At 46.7% G+C, this 18,704-nt stretch overlaps 1 protein-coding gene and 1 long non-coding RNA gene across 2 annotated transcripts in view; one reads left to right on the plus strand and one right to left on the minus strand.

Annotated features, from left to right (window-relative positions):
• The window catches only part of LOC144133418 (beta-1,4-glucuronyltransferase 1-like), a 271,081-nt gene that overhangs the window by 179,718 nt on the left and 72,659 nt on the right, over positions 1-18,704 (minus strand). The window lies entirely within an intron of this gene.
• LOC144135511 (uncharacterized) lies at positions 8,013-14,054 on the plus strand. Its single transcript, XR_013315519.1, has 4 exons — positions 8,013-8,179; positions 11,484-11,517; positions 12,709-12,789; positions 13,823-14,054. It is a non-coding gene; the product is annotated as an uncharacterized LOC144135511 (long non-coding RNA).

The raw sequence follows: 18,704 nt of genomic DNA on the forward strand, positions 1-18,704 counted from the left end.
CCCGCCGGCACTGGGGATCGAACCCCGCACCTCCTGCGTGAGAGGCGGATGCTCACAACACTAAGCCTCCACTGACTCTCATTGGAATTCACCGCGTGCGAATGCAGGGACGAGATTTAGAGCAGCGCTCCGAGCAAGGGACGTTGGTAGCATGCAGAGCAATGAAAAACTACACCAGTGAAAAACACGGAAGAACAACGAAGTCATTTCAATTAAGATCGGCGCAGACACTACGCTGAAAATGAGAAAAAAAAACTGGGACAAGCGGGGTACTCTGTGGATGCACGTTGGCTGTCTAATAGACGAGCGAAACGTGTTGCCTGGGTAGACACCACCAATACGTATACCATAGGGGCTTGTTAGGGATACGGTCGCTTTGTTGGTCGCGGTTATTCACAATTCTGAGTTAATTAAAAATCCACTGAGCACAACACTGCACAATTTCTGTCCTAAGTAAAAATCGATTCTATGGCTATTTCTGGCTGCGTTGATGTTTGTTAGGCAGCCGAAAGCGCTTTCAAAACTAATAAAAAAATTGATTTGAGAATTGGACGCTTTTTTCCGCCCCCCTCTTGACTCGAATTGTTGAAGCCATCACCAAAAAGGACTTTGTGACCCCCGTTTAGAAGTGAATGGCGATGCAGCATAGCCTCAGAGATTCCCGTTGGAAAATTACTCTTGACGTCATCGCTGTCCGCTTGTGAAAACGTCCCGTGGCGACGAAATCTGCATTTCACTTTTCTGCCTTACATTACCATTTAAGGCAACTTCAAATCGTTCTCAGTGTCCATTAATGGCATGTCTGTCCAGGCAGTGTCCAGGCATGTCTGTGTGCAGGCGCATGCCCCTTAAAAAAAACTTTTTGGCAGTCCACAGACCGGTCAAATGTATAGGGGAATCCCCCAAGGTGGAGTAGATTTGTAATAAGGGAGTAATTACTCATTGCCTCAATTACAACCATTGCAACTCATTGCCTCAATTACTCAATTACAACCGAAGCGCAGCCGGGCGGCTACAAAGGAAAGCTATACAGCTTTCTCAGAAACTTCGTAAAGAAAACTCGAACTCGGGGTTCGAAAAGTCTACACACTGTCCATAGAGGTTCGTCTATAAAGTGTATAGACTTTTATAAACAAATCCTACAGACTAGAATCCCATACACAGTCTATAGACAATATATAGATTTATGACCATATTTCAGTATACTGTTGCCTATAGTATACAGTTGCCTATATATATATATATATATATATATATATATATATATATATATATATATATATATATATATATATATATATATATATGTGTGTGTGTGTGTGTGTGTGTGTGTGTGTGTGACTTTTAATAGAAGAAATTAAATATCTATATAAAGTCAACGGAGTGTATAATAGGTCTATAGAAAGTTTATAGACCATTTTTATAACGGGCGGCTGGATAAATTCTGATCAAGACAGAAGAAAACGGGACCGACTCCAGCACTTACAGTCCTCGCTTCAAAGGATTGGTCCTCGACACACAGGCGCCGCTTTCCCGCAGCACCCCTCTCGGCAGGAAAAAAAAAACTGAATTAGACGGAGCGTACGTGTGCGAAACACCGTCACTCAAATGCGCCTTCCGATACTGGCCTCACTGAAGAGACGTTTCAAATTTAACCGGCACGTGGCTCAGAGACGCCACGTGGCCGAGACTGATGAGTCATGTGCCCTCTCGCGGGCAATGACTCGATTTTAGCTTTAACACTGCGTGTAGCAACTGGAACCGACGCGAAGTAACCGGAAGCGCACAAAAATAAAAGACGGTCAAGGGGGCTGTTTCTCTTAAATCAAGCACGTTCCACTTAAGTTCACCTGAAAGAGGCAAAAGTTGCGCTACAAACATTTGCGTTCGACATAAACAAAAAGACAAATATCGTCCCAAATAAAATATCAAGGACAGATATTCTAGCTAGGACTTAAATAGAACCGACCGTGTCTAAGTGGAACAGAGATTACGGGTGTACAAAGCGGCCCGGTTTAAGGTACCGAGACGTCAACGAAGAACCTCAGAATTCTGGTAACACGCTCCCTCTAATCCCCGCCTCCTTCCTTCCCTGTTTGACACGATGCAGCAGAACTTTTGCGAAGAACACCAGAACCTTAATACACCTCACTCCGTCGCGTCTTAAGCCTCCCAAAGCCTCTGAAAGGAAAAGGGCCAAGAAAAGGAGGTGGGATCAGCCACCCGAGACTCGAAACAATGCTCAAAGTCTCGAGTGCCCCAATACGTCGATGCGCGCCAACCACGTGGGCAGCCTAGCAAAACTAAAAGCCTTTTCACGATGCAGGAACCGTAATCCGTTTAAGGAAACCCGAATCCGCTTCAGCGCCGCGAAAGGGATCGGAACTCCAGCTGGGATAGCGTCAGAGCGAGTCCGATGCGCGCCGCGGCACGGAGCGGCGAGACGCTGAATTTGCATTTCAATGCGGCACTAAGCGCGCATGCCTAAGTAGCCAAGTTCTGAAGCCAGACGACTCACGCTGGGTGCAGCCCCCAGAATTCACCTCGGGGACGCGGCCCGACGCATACGAGACCGCGAGCTCGTCGGAAGGAAATCGGCTTCGTACAAGGAGGAACAAAGTACGGGGACTCCACGTTGCGCGCAGAAGACGAAACACAAAAAAGAAAGCTTTTTACGTGCGATACCATTTACTTAATTAAGTGCACGGCGAAAAAGGCACGTTATGCGCCGAAAGTAGCCGAGGTCACGTGACCTGGGAGGGGGGGGGGGGGGGGGGGAGCCTGCAGTCGCCTCTTTTCTCACTGCCACTCAAAATACATGGCACCGTACTGCGTCGCTCTCCCCCAATGAACAGTCGCCGCCGAAGTGTGGCACACGTGATCTCCGGGACTGCCTGCCCCAGTCAAGTCACTCTAAAATTGACTTCATCTTTGCGATAACAAAGAGTGTGAAATACGTCCACTCAATACAGCGTAAAAGGAATCTGACACACTTTTTTGGCAAATCATCAACATTCAAGGATCCCAATTTATGAATCTTCTAGGAAAATCATGCGAAGAATTCTTGCTCTAGCATTTAAAATGGTCACGTAACCGCAGACTAGAGACGCCATGATACTAAGGCTTCTCCTCAAGACACAGAAGAAATGCGGAGAAGCTAGCTGATAACATCACTGCCTGTAAGAATTCAGATTTGCGCTGCCTTCATCCACATCCTGCCACGCGTCGCCAGATGCCGCAGAACAACGTTTCGAGGCTTCACTTTCAGCATCATCGGTTTTCTTTTCCCGCGCAAACGTTTCAGCGTTGCAAATGCATCGCCGCTATAGATGACGTCATCATCGCCTCCCACCTACCGCTGTGCGCTGTAGAGAAGCTTGAACGCCGTCGTGGCGTTATTCGGCGATTACGTCAGCATCTCAAATGCCAGCACAAAAAGACTTCCCATGCTTTACTTGCGAGTTCCGTACATTCGACGTCTTTAAGCTCATAAAATTCTAAAACATCTTCAGTCGCCCTTTAAAGAGACACGACAAATCCCAGTTGGCCTGTATGAGAAAATTTTTTTAATGACAAAAGCGCCTGCTTTCCTTCATAACGAAGCTTTCATAAGGCGTAATAGACCAAGAAACAAAATACAGGTATCCGTGCTCTAGAGAATAATTTCTGTTGACAATTACGACGCGGGCAGCGGATTTTACTTTGTATAACCGTCACGCATACGCTCAGCAAAAATCAGCTTAGAGTCCTTTTTTTCTATACTGATTGGTTTCAGGGTTTTCCTCACTAACTAACCGCTAACGTGCCAGATAAATGCAGTGCACGTTGTCAGTCAGCGCCTGTGTTTGCTTCGTTTTCTTGTCTCGCCAGTATTTCTACTGCGCTGTAGTCTAAAGGTTTGTGCAACCAGATAGCCAGCAATTACGTATTGAAAATGACGTGAACATGCGTACAAGTTTCCCCCTCCGAATACCGGGTACAGCCCGACAAGCGTTACTGGCTTTGGCTGGCCTGTATTAATCATATGCACTTTTACTTTGATGAATAAAAGCGTTGTTATTATTATTAGAAATATACGTCCAGAACTCCTGGACACCTGCCTACTACCGCTATGCACCACGACGATGCGTCGCTGTAAGATGAAGGCTCCTTTAACGTGAACCAAGAGACCGCGTACATTCACCAATTAATAGTAAATTGTGCAGAGTATTCACCTCCGGTACTAAGAAAGCAAAGCGACTGTTACACCAAACTCCTTCCCTCTCTGCATCATTAAAAAGGGTCCCCTCCCAGACCCTGGGTCACGTGACTACAGGAGGCGCACTTTCATTGTCCAGTGTTTGAGGTGAAAACGGTCAACCTCCGTTTAAATGGGTTTACAGACCACACAGACAAAACACAGGATGAAACGAAGTGAGAGAACAGAGCGCTGTTCTGCCACTTCGTTTATTCCTGTGTTTGGTCTGTCTGCGCTGTGAACCCCTTTAAGTATGCACCAACTAGCCTGCAAAAACGTTCTCGCAACCTCAGTTCTCACTAGTCAGGTGGCGGTCACGTGACCCCAGAGCAGTGATGTGGACTTTCCGTTTAAACGTCGTGCTGCTACTAGGTCAATGCTGTAGACAGCAAGAAAAAAAGAAGAAAAAAGAAAACGACTTTCATGCAGCTTTTCGAGCGTAAAATGAAAGTTCAAACAGGTAGGCAAAACAAACAACAACAAACAAATGCTGCGAATCAATTATCGCAACACGACCTATACTTCGGCTAAAGCAGTGGCAAGAAGACGAGGTGTTAAGGGCACGACGCGAAAGAGCTGTACAGTCCGAGCGACGTGAAGTCAAAAAATGTAAATCCGAGCGAAAATTTACCGCGTGTCGAGCTGGTCAGCGAGAACTGAAATTCTTTCCTCCGCAGCATCAGAAAAAAGAATAATTAAAATAAAAATACAAGTCGCGAAGCCTGTAACTACAGGGGTAAATGAACTCGTTCCACTTTTTAAAAATACTGATTCATATGCAAAACGAAAATGTATACGAATTAAAAAAAATCGAAGAAAAAAATCCCCTTACGTGGAAGGGACCGCACAGAGCGATATGTACAAAAAAAAAAATCAGACTTCGAAGCCCCCGCGTACAAGTCTTAGTTTGCAAGAGGCGCTTTGATGCAAAACCTGCAATACGCGTTTCAAACCATAAATGCCCCCCCCCCCCCCCTTTCATTCTCACTGAAAGGGAGGCGCACAGGTGGAACTTCACCCAACTCACCCACCTCCCCAACCCCTGAAAAATAAAACAGATAAATTGATAAACACTTCCGGCATAAAGAGACTTCCTCCCGCAACACTCCGAAAAAGAAAGAAAAAACTGAGGGAGAAAAAAAGGCGAAAGAACTGAGACGCAACCAAACCGCTTTACACAAACCGCTGCAAAAGGCCCGCGCGCATCAAACGGAAGAGAGGAAGAGCGAAGGAATAAGAGTGAGAGAAGGAAGAAAGAAAGAAAGCGAGCCCTGAAAAGGGGGCGTGCAGTTCGCGGTTTCCTTTTTTTTTCACGAAACTTTGGCTACGGGTCACGCAGTTTCTAGCCCAGTAAAAGAAGCGGGGGGGTACAACTTTGGTGGCAATTAAGAGCACTTCTGAAAAGCAGGATAGCGCCGGCAACTAGGCTCGACGAGAAAAGAAAAAAAGACATCGTCACGAAACAAGAAAGAGACAAGGCTTTACAACACGCGAGAAGAGCGACCGGCTTACCATATACCTTTGGCGAGCATGCCTTGAAAGGCAAGCCGACGCGGCATAAGGGACACTAGTCCCCCTCACAAGACGCGCACGCCAGTTCTTCAAAGAGAATCCGCGGGACGCTGGGGTCTTAGTGCGGAAGACCTCGCTCGAGCACGAACTGCGGTGCGGCGGTGGTGGTCACTGAAACCGTTTGCCGCCGCCGTGACCCGTCCGCCGTACTCTTATTTGTTTACATTTTGTTCACTTTTTTTTTGTTTCCTGCGCAGCTTTCAGGGCACGCTTGCAAGCCACCTTACTACCCGCCACAATAATTTTACGTTTGCACCGCAGTTTCCCTAGTCTTAATTATGCTAATATATGCGTGCCTGGGTAATTAGCCTGCTCGGCGGCCTTCGTTAGGAAGTTTGCGAGAAACTGCTCTCAGCGCTTCGTGAAAGCGCGACCGGCGGGTCTCGCCATATGAAACACAACATGAGAGAACATTTCAGTAACAAAAATGTCACGAACTTTCAGCAGAATGCCGGTGGGTATTTCTCAATAGAAGATTAAGTACTTGATATAAACGTCCATTTGCCGAAGAGCTGAGGCAAATAGGAACTTGAAACAAAGAGCACTGCTCAAGCTCCATAGAGAGGCTTTCGATGGAAAAATCGTACTGACCCCTGTCAGAATCATCCCACACATGTTCGGCGAGGGTCTAACCGCTTTTTATTTAAATTACTCTCAACAAAAATTTAAAAAAAAAATACGGCGCGTCTATAGAAACGATGGCCGGTTAGAAGGAAGCAGAGTCAATATACGTTAAAACCCAAACATTTAAATCGCGCCGAAGAAAACCCGATGCAATACCGCACCGCGTGCTGTGCAGTGAAGCAATGCGCTAGTTTTTTGCTGCTGGCCACGAGGTAGGCGACCCGAACATTTAACGTACATTCACTGAGAAGTCAGTTTATAGGACTTGAAGTAAAACGCGCGCAGGCGCACCACAGACCAGGAAAAGAAATCGTAAAGAACAGCTGTCGAGTAAAGCTCCACAGACTAGATGTAGAAGCTTTGCGATCAACTGTAAGAGAAACACGGGAGAGCGGACGCGTAAAAGACAAGTCCGCAACGGGGCTAAGGGATCTTCCTCTTAACGTCCACGGCACCGGGATACTGAATATGGACAGGGATCTACCTGAATTGAGAGGATCCCAAGCATGCAGCACGTGACTTAAAAGTGAAAAGAAAACGAAGGAAAAACAAACACAATGAAATGAAGAAAGTCATAACAGGATGAAGAAAAAATCACAAAACTACCCCAGGTGAAGCCCAGGTGCGAAGTTGCGGACTGAGCAACCCGCTTCATTTGCACTTTTTTGCTTCACTTTTTTCTTCATTTCTGCTGCTGGACAAACGCACGACATACACACGGCCACGTCGGCAGGCCAAAAAGAAAGACGCAAGGGGGGGGGGGGGGGGGGGAATTCCCCAACGGGCTTTAAGACTCGCCACCACCAAAGGCTGTCTCAAAAGGAATCTGAGCGCACGACGGTCACACAAGACGACGGACTCAGTTCAGGCTCCATACACAAACGAAAAATAAAAAAAAAATAGCTCGGGGCGAAAAGAAACTAGACAAGAAGGAGGTCTCAAACGCTCGGTTCGTGCGGAACAGGCTCCTCATCTGAGCGAGAAAAAAAGACGAACCCAAAAAAGAAGAAGAGAAAAGAAAGCTAGGGTAAATAGAAGTAGTTCAGAGATACCCAGAAGGAGGAGGTGTCACGAGAAACGGGAACTCAACAAAACGGCGAAGAAAAAACAGGGGGAGGGAGGCGGCTGGTTAGCCGAGGAAAACTGCCCGAGGCTCGAACTTCGAAAAAGAGCGTCGCCCCGGGAGTCAAAAGGAGGCTCCCAGAGTACTACGGAGACGCTTTCAAAGATTCATTCAAGGTGCTGAAAGTTGCGATGACGGGAAGACGACCACGACAAAACAACGTGCCGAGGGACGAGCTGGTTAGCGGTGACAGCGCTCCAACTGAATGGAGGATGCCCACGTATTGAGCAGATCTGAAGGAAGAGGAAGAAAGAAAGGATTGCGAAAGGCTGAAAAAAAACGAAAGAAAGGACCAGAAAGAAGTGCAGAGCGTGAGGTCGGTAAGGAGGAAGAGGAGGAAGGGAGGGGGAGAGGGCAGTGGCAATGACGACAACAGCGACGAAAGACGACGGCAAGAAAGACGCTTTCGAGTGAAACCACCGTCCTCGAGCCGTCAAAAGTGCGACGGCCGCACCGGTAGAGACGCACTTAGGTCACCGCCACTACATAACCATCCACACTCGGCAGCCGACCATCATCCGGTGGCCCACCGTCCATCAACGCCATGGGTTCAGTCAAGAAGGCCTGCGTCCTGCTGGCACTCACTGCCACCCTCGTGTTGGCACTCATCACCAGCACCACAGGTAGGTGGTTCCAGACCCGGATACGAATTTTCTCCGAAAAAAAAAAGATATTGCTCGCATTTTCGGAGCACCCGCTATTATTTTCCGTCCAGATAAACGTATCCATGACGTCATGAAACGTTTTCATTTATTGTTTGGCATTTCGACTTCGAAAAGTCGTTTATGCTATTGCGGAGCATGTACAAAATGTTTCATCTGTCTTTACATAATTTTTAAAAGTTGGATTTTTGATTAGGAGAACGCTTTTTTCGGCATAGCATTTTAAGCGGCATAGTACATCGGAATGCAGCTAAGAGGTGCTACATAGCAGGTTGTTTAACTAACTTAGTTAAACAGCCTGCTAGTTAGTACTGAATAGTTAACCTTTTAACAATAACATTTAAGCTAATTACTGAGAGGCGTGTAGCCCGCCGTATGTAATATTCATACCGGTTTTTAGAACAAAGAAAACACACCTGGATATTAGTTGCGGTGGGCTGCACGCTACTCAATAATTAAGGAGCCTAACAGCGATCGTTAAAAAGTTAACTATACTCTATATTAGTTAACCAGCCTGCCAGTTAGAACGAACTAGCTGTGGTGTGATGTACTTCACTGCTGACAATGCTACGCGGGAAAAGTGTTCTTCTAACTCATAAAGCCTATTTTTAAAAATTGTGTAAACTCTTAGGTGAAACACTCTGTATACTATGGGACGTTCTTGCCCTCTAAACTTCTGAAATGTTAATACAGATCTCTGAAAGAAACAAAAGGCCACTCGGCTGCGCTGCAAACAATGTTGATCATCAACGTCACACCTATAGAAGAGTACCCGAAGGGCTTCCCTCAAAAATTATTTTGCGCTTCATTACCTATGTAAAATGCATCTCATCGGTGGCCAAGAGCAGGCTTGTGCGAGCTTTTCATTGCGACACGAACATGACGCAAATGATGTCGGTTTCAATAAGCTTTCGCGGACGTAAATGTTTCGAACCGACGCAAATACTCTGCGACTGTCAGTATGAGGTCCGGAAACCTGACGGGTCCAAATTTCTGAAACCGTGCAGGGGAAAAAAGTAAGTATAAGGAGCTGTTCAAGCAGACTCTGTTTAAAAAGTTCGAAAAAGCAGCGTGCGCTTTGCAATAAGAGCGAAAACTGAAGATTTGGAAACTATGTGGACACTGCAGGGCGTACGATTGCTGTGACTGCTATGGCGCTATAAACTCTAGTAAGTGCCGAGACTTTGAGGAACAGAACTCGCATGACTGTACTGGCATGGATGGATGATGGATGGATGGATACGGCTGAACCCTTTGAATCGGGCGGTGGCTCAAGCCACCTAGCCATGACTTGTGAAATTTTACTCTTGCCTTGATTTTAGCCACCAATCATATAACTTTCGCTTGGTTACTTCTACCCGCTTAAAATCCACTTTCCCTTCACTGTCCTTAAACCCCAATGCCTTGGGTAAATCAGCCCCGCTGCTTTCCACTGTAGGGTGAAGCCCTTTACAGAAAAGTATCAAGTGTTCAGCCGTTTCCTCCTCTCCGCACGCAATACTGCGGTTTTAACGCGCCCTCTGTCGGAACTTGGTGGTCGTTAGCGCAGTAAACGCGTTACAACTGTGTAAACGTAGAACTGAGGTTGAAAGCTTTGCAATTAGTCTTTTTGTAAGAAATTCGTGAAGTCGCCGTAATTTCTGGTGAATTTGTGGCGCAGCATTTGTGGCTCAGAAAAGCGGCGCGAAGCAGCTTGACAGCAAAAAAAAAAAAGGCTGCGTCATGGTTCGCTCAGAAGTACACCCAGTTTGGGATCGAGGAAATAGAACAAAAAATGCGAATTGCGACTCGTTTAATATGTTCCAGATTTTGTGTTCCCAACGCCTCCTCAGGGATCACTTAACAGGGATTCATCATAGTGAAAAATATTATTATCAGGTTTTTGGGGCGCTTGCCACGACAGAAATACTTGGAGGAAACTTAAACTTGCTGAAGAGCGTTGTTATGCGGCTCAATACGGAATTCGATGGAAAATAATTCAACCGAGAATTCGAGACGTTTGAATAATCGCAGAAGCTTACTAAGCGCTCAATTAGCTCGCGGTAGAGTCAAGAACTTTACATTAAATTATCGCGCCCATGAAAGGACTACAGAAACTACCCCACAGGAGTTCCAGATGCGTATGAGAAGTGATCTCCCATTCGCAATGTACACCGAAAGTTTACACTGGTACCAGTGCGATGTCCGACTGACTTCCTGTTCATGTTGTTCATTCATCGTGCCAAAGTGCTTAAATTCAATTCTAATGCGTTCACTGCGGCGCCCCTAAAGGCCTGTAAACAATGGAGCTTTCAAATTTAAGCAATTCAAGTTAGTTCGTTAAGTTAATATTTCGTACTGCAGAGCATCAACTCACCGGTTAAAAAATAAATATCAAACAAAAACTGGTTAGCGACAAGAAATATAAGCGGCGACTTAACTTTAACCTACGCACTCACAGGCTACATTGTAAGGAAGCGTCATGAAAAAAAAAAAACAGCCCAATCGAAAAACACAACAGAATATTTTCTGTCGTCGCAACAAATTTGTTGTATTTTTGGCAATGAACTTGTAGCAACAACATAACTTTTTGTAGTGGAAACATAACTTCCGGTGGAATTGTGCTGCCCCTTGTCGTAGACATGTAACAGAAACATACCACAGAGAAATCTGTCGTTACGAAAAAAAGACGTTCTATCGTATTTCGAGCAAGACTCTGTCGTTTTATTTTTTTCGACTACGAGTGCTTGGTGTCTGCGTGCTTCTTTTACACTCTATCCCATTATTATGACCGGCTTTCGCGAAAGAACCTTTCAGCTTTCGTCATTCACTCGTGTAGTCATGGGAACAACGCCAGGGATCAATGCTGATGGCAACCAATGTTCTTTTTATTGAATGCTCAACCGCACTTGGAGCTCCGCGGGCGTTTACGCGGTGTTCTTGCCCGCGAATTGATCCGCACGCTGGTGAAGGAGCATCCAGTTTTACAGCACGCTGGCTAAACATAGAGGTGGCTTCAACCACTTGTTTAAGGGAAGATTCTCCGCTCCGGAAATTACAGCTAACGGCCTCATTTTTACTAAACTGACCACCGTCTCGATTACCGCGAAATTTTCACAAAACTCGTGAATGTGAGGTGAACAGCCGAACGGGGCGTCTTGCGCATGCGCGCAGAACTGAGTGACTTTAGCTTCAGACTTTGGTAACCGGCTTCGTTTTTTACATCGGGATCCTTGTGGTGCTTAGGGGAAGTGACGGTGTGCCTTTCTTTCTCCCTACTTCGCAGGACAGGAAATGGGTGAACCTCCGCAACCACGCGGGTGAGTAGATTCTGGCAGCACTAGTTAGTGTCTCTACGGTGACGGCAACCCGCGCATAAAAAAATTCATTAGACAGTCTATAGACTTTTTATAGACTACTGTCTATAAAGTCTATAGACTCTCTTTAGACAAGCCCTAGAGAACAGTCTATAGGCAACGCAAATTCTATAGACAGTCTACGACCATACACTTATAGTAGACTTCTGTGTATGGACAGTCTATGGACTATGGATAGACGGAACGAAATATCTATAGGAAGGCAACAGAGGCTATGTGAAGTATATAGAATGCCTATATACCATTTCTGAAAGGGCATGCGCACAGATCTCCGGCATAATTTTCTTCAAGTACAGGTTCAATCAAAAATATGCAGGCCACCGGGTTGGCCGCCTGGTAGGGCTTCTTGTAGCACCCTTAGAACTCCTAAGCTCGGAACTTGTGACGACAACAGTTACCGTCGCACCCGAGAGATTCGGAACTTAGGCGACGTAAAAGGAGCCACACTTTACTGCCCGGTAGCACGCAAAATGTGCCTGCATATTTTTGACAAAGGCTGTACATTTTCGAAAGTATGGTCGCGAGCAATATGAGAGGGAACAAAACTTTTTGTACCAAACTGCGAATTTACTTATTTCTGCAGTAAATTTGAGATTGACTTTTTCGATATTATACGCCGAGAAAAAAATAGAAAACGGCGGGGAAAAAACTCCACTTTGCACGCATAATTATGAAGTAATCTATAAATAAATTCTCAGAATGCTCAAGCTTAGCTACCTCTCATATTGCTCACGACAGATTACGCAAGAAGCTAGGAACTGCAATATTTCCATCACATAAAATGGGCAAAAAAAATGCATACGGGCGTTACCTACGGTCTCATATTTTAAACAGATAATAGAAAAAGATAATGCGAACGACAAAACCGGGGGTATTTGTCCAGCCAGGTCCCCGCGAAATTCTAAGCCAAGTAGCTCTTTCAAAAACATGATCGGAAAACCAGGCTGAGTTGCATGGAAATTACTGAGCAAACTAATAGTATTAACTGGCGCCAGGGGTCTTGCTTGCTCCCGATAGAGGGCGCGTACATCTGCAAGCTTCCGAAATAAGAGCCCTGGAAGCAGGCACAAACTGGAACCCGAATTTCAAGATTTAAAATAACTAAATTTAGCGCATTTATGCCTGCCTTTTCAGACCCCAAGGATTCGGCTTCAGGCCCCCACAACAGTTCGGAGGCGGCTTCCGCGGACGCCGATCAGACTTCGACATGGCTGGGTGAGAAAAAACGACTCCTGAACTGATTTATGTATTCTATAGCGTACAGTTCCGTAAACGGTAACACGATAAGTAACAGTCGCGCCGCGCGTCGCTAAGATACTCTTCGAAAGTTCATGCATACTGGTTCCAGGCTCTTCATATGTCCAACAACAAAGAGTTCCAATCTGTCCTACGGCCAATCTGCATTTCTTTTTACTCGGAAATAACTGACCGGCTACTCTATGCTGTCGTCGAAAACATTAACCCAACTGTGCCTCTGCAAAGGCGCCTTTCACAGGCACCTTCGTCGCATCCACTAAAAGGAAAGGTGTGCGTGACTGTACAAACCATCGACCGCAAAAAAGCACAACTGAAAACAAAATCCGCCAAAAGCAGTAGTGGAGCTGATACATTACCACTGAATAAAAAATTCAATAAATCAATTTTCACTCCATCCAAAGGCTACAAATTAAATTACCTGTACAAGGACTCCCGCAGTTTCAAATCTATATTAGGACAACGAAATATCACGGTGCTTTGGTGCAAACACAAAGGAAAAGAGACGGCTTGTGTGTTTCCGAACGCGAATGTGCGGCACTGCGGAAGTGGTAGAAAAAATAGACGATAACGCAACTGATGCACCCCTCCCTCCCCCCCCCCCCCCCCCCCCCGATCCAATCCAGCATTAACAGTGGGACACACCGCACCTTCAACCACTGCCAGTCACCTCCCAACCTCTTTTATTCTTTCCTCTCTACCACTTTCTCTCTCCACTGAAAGTGGCGATGGAAACTTTCCCTCTCTCCGATTTGCCTGCCATCCGCAACTATTTGCCGCGCAATCTCTCTTCGCCTTCTTCCTCTACCCCTTCCCCTATCCCATCCCCCTCTTCTCTAAAAGTGGAGAGGGTGTTTCCCCTTCTCCGCTCTGACACCTGCCAACCGAGGCTTCAGACGGACGGACGGACAGATTTTCTCCGACACAGAGGTTCTAATGCTAACGCATCACATAACTGGCGGTCAGCAGCTTGTCCCTATTTCCCCCACCGCAGGTTCCACCAGGATGCCCGCAGGGAAGCCCAGGGACCTTTCCGCGGCCGACGCGAGGCGTTCTTCGGATTGCAGGACGAATAGAGTGCGCCCGATTCCACGGCAGCGATGGGGCCTCCCAGCAAGACGTCTACCACGCGACAAGCCGCGCCGTGACTGGGAGCTCGCGCGCGCAGAACTTTTTTGTGTGTCCCTGGATAAAGGTGTTAACGGTTTACGGGAAAAAGAGGACAACTCTGCGTGCCTGTCTTCTTTTCTGTGACGATCGCACGGTATGGCACTGCGATTCTTCGCGAAAATGCCGCACACTGCAACCGTACAGAAGACCCCTTCACGATGTCCTTCCCGTCGTTCATACAGAAGTTCATTTTTCTCCGCGCCCGTGTAAAGGATGCCGGCATACAGGAGCAACCAATATGAAAGAGAACACTTAAATCACGCTGAATTATAAATTTATTTTACGACGCTAGCAGTAAATACGACGTGAGTTTAATTCTACAACATTCCAAGTTCGCACAAGTGTACTACCTTTGCACTGGATATGCACTGGTGCAGGGCAGGGGTAGAGTGTCCCAGGAGACCCTCACCCACACCTCAGGCGAGCGTGTAGTCTAACAGCGCAGCAGCACACGCCACAACGACCACAATTATGCCGAGGTCCGTCTGTCGACCTCGCGGAGACCTGTACACATAGTCGTTCGTCACTGTGCCAGTGAAGATGGGTGATCCAAAGCGAGCTTCAGCTCAAAATCAAACTACTTCACAACTACACGAAGAAAAATTGTTTTCAACCCTACTTGAGCCGTGTATACTGCTCACCGTACACTGCTGTACACTGTACATTCGTGCGCGAATTGGAGGCTGGACATCATGAACGAAAACAACGCAGAAAATACTGGACGAGAAAATAAACGGAAAGCACACCAGCGCTCGTGTGTTTTTTCCTGGTTCCGGTTTTTCGCGCTGTTCTCTTTCACAACGGTCAGTGGATGTAAACAATGTTCGCTTTCACACTGCTTACATGTACACCACTCTGTGCTCATCTGCACCGCTTTGACAGGTACAAGACCTCGTCGCCAACCAAAGATGTGGCTTAGTGCCATAGCGCTTGCCTTGTGTGCGGGAGGTGCCAGAATGGGCTTCTGTTGCGCTATAAAGGTATTCAGTTTCTCTACGAACCACAAAAAAATGCCACGAAGTCTTGCGGTGTCCTTTACTCAGGTGTCTAGCGATCCAGAAGCCGCCTTCGTCGCAACCAAGCTCCCACGTGAAATTCAGCGCGCACTGCATCCCGAACTCCAACCCACACGATTCAGAGCCAAGCTCGAAGGAAATAGCCGAGGTCACACAAAGGATTTCAGTTTAAAGGAAAGCACCAGTAACGCCTTTTCGCAAAATCGTAGATTCGAAATCATCAATGGTTGAATGCATGTTTACTTTTTTTCTACATTCGTGCCTGCAGTTCTGTATTACCGGACTGCTCACCGACGGATCAGCGCTCTTACAGGCCGATATCAGAAGAGTTAAATAAGGCTCTGCTTCTTGCTCACCAACACGCGAGTTTGCGGGGTCAATGACACCACGATGCTTAATTTGGAACCCCGTCAGCTCTCCGCGGGCTTCAAAACCAACACACCGCTTAGATGGATGCGTATCTGCTGAAGAAGAGTCGGTGATTGTGCACGCCCAAGGCATGCACAAAATATATGAACCTGTTTGCATATTTGCCTACTTGCCTATTCGGCGACCCCTACGCGCATTCATGAAATAATCGCAAAATTTCCTGCCATTCCGCTCTGCCTCCCATCGCCTGCTTGCCCTACAACGCGTGACGTCATCCAGAAACTCGAACCATAACAAAAATACATCACAGCGCCAACGTTCCGAGCCTTCGGCTAGCGCTTCGATGTCCATTGCTTTGAGTCCACCCTGTATACAACCAGCGAAGGTCAACGAAAACGTCCGCCTCTTTCAGTCAGAACACGCCTTAGAAATGTTGCTTTTTGGCTCCTGTATTGAACTGTTACGGTAGCCATGGCCACCTTGAAATTAAACGATCACAAAATTACAACTCCCTGCACAATTTGCGGCGTGAAAAACATTGGCGAGTCACGCTAGAAGCCGACTGGACGACTCGCAAAAACGCCACCACCGCATCTTCGGAATGCTCAGAGCATTTGGCATCGCAAGGGAGTTGTTTAAGTGAGAAATGTCGACTCCCAAGGCACAACTTTCTCCAGTTTAGTAGAGGAATCCACGCCGGAGTCGCGAGTTGAAGTACGTCGTCAGAAACGCGAACACTTTGAAAACATTTCGGCCTCTTACCGTGAACACCCCGAGAAACGAAATGGCGACGAGTAAGACGCGCAGCAAGAAGAGCAGTACGCCTACCTGCAAAGATAACACAAAAGAAGCAAGTCAAATGTTAGACGCTGATTATGTTAGCACGGACACATGTAAACGCACAGAGACGAATCTAATTCGCACGGTACTCTGCTATACAACAAAGCATGAAAGCTTTCCAAGACGTGCACAATGGCTAAGCTACATCTGTGCGTGCAACATTGGTACAACTGCCAGTATCATAAGAGGGAACATGAATGTTCAAACTCAACAGCAAGATTTATTTTTCATCTGCCTTGAATTTGAAAGTGCATTCAGTGGTTCACGCGTGAGGAGGAGACCTATTTAGAAGAACTAAACCATAACTGCCATGCGCACTCATACCTGCCATCAAACACTTACCAGCGACGTAAACATTATTGCGTACACACAAAACCTGGCCAGCACAGCATCTCGTCTTTCATTTCCTAGCCCATAGAAGCTAGCCCTAATAGGTTAAAAACATCCTTAAATGATCGTACGGAAATAGTTCCCTGTGAAGAACCAAACATTTGTACAATAAATCTATTAGAACAGCCAATTTGTTCCAATTTATATAATCATTTATCTTTTTTTGCAATCATCCCTTTCTAAGTCTTGATGCTAAAAACACCGCTTTAGAAAATCCGTTGATGTGGTTACGAGTCCACAGCTCCACGGCACCACTGGCCCCAGTTGTTCAACCGGCCGGGCTTCAGTTGAAGCTCTTGCTAAGTATCCTCAAAGCCCAATAAAGTTGCCAGGAACACTAATGTTATTGATGCCTCCACCCGAATGCCGGGTGGATTCTCAAGAGCACACTTAACGCTCAGACATCGAAGTGAAAATGACGCTCAGTAATTACTGTGATGACCAATCACTGCGTGAACACAATGAGTATCCATTTCCCGCGCCTTTCAACCAATAGTTATACTTTCAACCACGACAGCTATCCTTGTACTAAAAATCACGCAACAAAAGTCCAGGCAAATTCCAGGAAGACGACAGACAGGTATTGGAAGAAGCACACGAATGGTCCAGCGAGGATATTTCAGAGAACCTTTAAGTGGGATTGCGAAGGGCAGAACGCTGGTTGAGGTCACCAGAAGAGTGGCCCCCGCCGCCTGAACTACGATTATATCGCAGGCGTGATTGAGAACGACAGAATAAGAAAGAAAACAGCAGAAAGAAGTAGCGCTCGAAAATCGAGTGCCCGTGCACAGCGCACACGTAAAGCATACAATGTTGCAAACACTCGCCACGCATGGCTCGTCAAGGCGAGAGACGAGGGATTAGGGGGAGAGACCTATAACCTGACACGAAACTGCTAATGACGGTGGGAGGTGGGGGAAGAATAAGGGGGGGGGGGGGGGGTAGCGTGCGATGATCGCCATCAACGAAAGCTCGCTTGCAGCGAGCGCCATTAGAGCCTCTTGGCGAGTGTTACAGCCGCTGCCTGGCCATCAGCGACAATCAATGCGAGACACGCTGATTACGAAACAGCGAGAACATATACCGGCGACAACACAGATGAAGGGTGCCGGGTGTCCACTCATCATCGCATGTATACTTCTCTGTTACACCACGTGTTTTGCGAATTCTTTCGTAATCAGGGGGGGATTCGTATCAACCGGTCTGGCTATTTGGAGATACTTCAGAGAGGTTTGAGAATGACAAGGTAGTCTTATGTTCCGCGCCTGCGCTGTGTCGCCTAAATGATGCCACCTTACAAAAGCAGCGGCCCGCAATCACCTGATCGCGAGAGATCCCCTAGGGCAAAGCGGGCGACGAACGAGTAAATGACACCGAAAGGTATAAATACTGTAATTGCACCTGTTTGGGAATTGAGCCACGGATTGTTCGAGTGCGCCTTTCTCGTTTCATCTCTTCTCTCTCTCTCTCTCTCTCTCTCTCTCTCTCTCTCTCTCTCTCTCTCTCTCTCTCTCTCTCTCTCTCTCTCTCTCTCTCTCTCTCTCTCTCTCTCTCTCTCTCTCTCTCTGCGCTGGCCTAACGCCCGCTCTTTCTTCTCACCTTTCTTTTTCTGTTTGAGCGTCATTTTCAAAGATGTAACATTCGCCAGCATTTCTCTCTCGCATATTAACAGCGACGGTACAAAACCCGTTCATTTAAGCTTGAACTTCGTCTGCTTTATCAGCTTCGATGCGTCGCTACGGCGTTATTTCATAGAGGTACCATAAAGTATGTTCTAGTTGTTCAGTTTTTAACGCCAATAGTATCCAGTGCTTTGCGGTCAGTGACCCCCGAAAACCTCGTCGTCTTTCCGATGAGACTATTACACTTGTCAAACTGCTTCACTTTGAACAGGACTAACCACAAGCAGCACCCAAAATATTTATTATTTTCAATAAAAAAAAACACCTAAAGAAAGAGTACCGCGCAATGCTGAGCAAGCTTTCGACAAACTAAACACCCAAAAAGCATGTTCGAGTCACTGTTCATGTTCTCTCGGACTCGAGCTGCCAGTTCAACACTCTCCGACATTGTGCTCGTTCAGTTTCAGCA

The sequence above is a fragment of the Amblyomma americanum genome, chromosome 5 (assembly GCF_052857255.1).
Source record: "Amblyomma americanum isolate KBUSLIRL-KWMA chromosome 5, ASM5285725v1, whole genome shotgun sequence".
Classification (NCBI taxonomy): Eukaryota; Metazoa; Arthropoda; class Arachnida; order Ixodida; family Ixodidae; genus Amblyomma; species Amblyomma americanum.